Raw genomic sequence first — 1,171 nt, 5'->3', positions numbered from 1 at the left:
TGTTGGCATTGAAATTCAAACCCAATTACCGAACAGCATGGTTAGGGGCTCCATGGAAGAAGACCAGTCTAGAAGGAGCATAAAGATAGTGGTGGAGGGTGTGGGCAACTTTGTAGTGGTGGGTAGTAAGTTTGCATATCAGCACCATAAATGTTAATGCTATGGTAACTTCCTAAACCATAATAAATAAAATAAGTTTTTAAAAGTTGGGATGCCACAAGAATCTGGGCAGCTCTTTGTTCGATGTCTGGTTTTGCTTTCACAGATCTTTTATGTCTGCTTGACTGACTGCAGTCGAGACTGGTTTTACAAGAAGCTACCAACCAAGCCCAGGGTGGAAAACAATGAGGAAACTGCTTACTCTGAAGACAGGAGTAAAAAAGGAAGAGGGAATCTCCTTCGATTTTATGAGAATGCCTGATTCAGTGAGACTTTGTTCAGAAGTTCTCTTTTTCCCATACAGAATGAATGGGTCAGCTACTAGCTACATTTTTCACTACTTAGGAAAATCCTTTTACTCACTAAATGATCGCGCTATAACTTGCTGTAAAGAAATCTATTCTTTACAGGTCAAAGTGATAGTATAGAGGTTAGTACACTTACTTTACACCAGGGTTCAGTCATATGGTCCTCTGAGCACCTGCAGGAGTGATCCCTGAGCACAGAGCCAGAAGTAATTCTGGAACCCTGTGGGTATGGCCCCCAAACAAATATACAAAAAGAAAATCTGTTCTTTCCCTTAATATGTAGTATAGTTTAAATTTTAGTTTATTTATTTTTAGGAGTGCTAAGAATTGAAGCCTCATACACACATGGCCAAGTGCACTGTAACTGAGCAACATCCCTGGCCTAGCCACTGTTTTAAATACTTTGATGTAGTTTCTGGTGGGCCGAATTCTAAGATGAACCTCAAGATACTGCACTTGTTTCTTTATCCAGATAAATCACATAGTGAATACATAGAGCTCTGAATGTCATGAATTTTACTGCTACAATCAGATGGCACTTACAGGGAAATTACATACTTAGCTGACCCAAATCATAGCCTAAACATGTGAGCCTTTTACAAGAGGAGAGTTGGCTAGATAGAGTATGGGGGTTAAGGTGCTTGTCTTGCACACAGCAGATCCTAATTCAGCCCCCAACACCTCATTGGTCCCCTGAGCACTGC

Source organism: Sorex fumeus, unplaced genomic scaffold (assembly GCF_029834395.1).
Source record: "Sorex fumeus unplaced genomic scaffold, SorFum_2.1 ptg000037l, whole genome shotgun sequence".
Lineage (NCBI taxonomy): Eukaryota > Metazoa > Chordata > Mammalia > Eulipotyphla > Soricidae > Sorex > Sorex fumeus.
The sequence above is the reverse complement of the archived record's forward strand: the minus strand, read 5'-3'. Positions refer to the sequence as shown.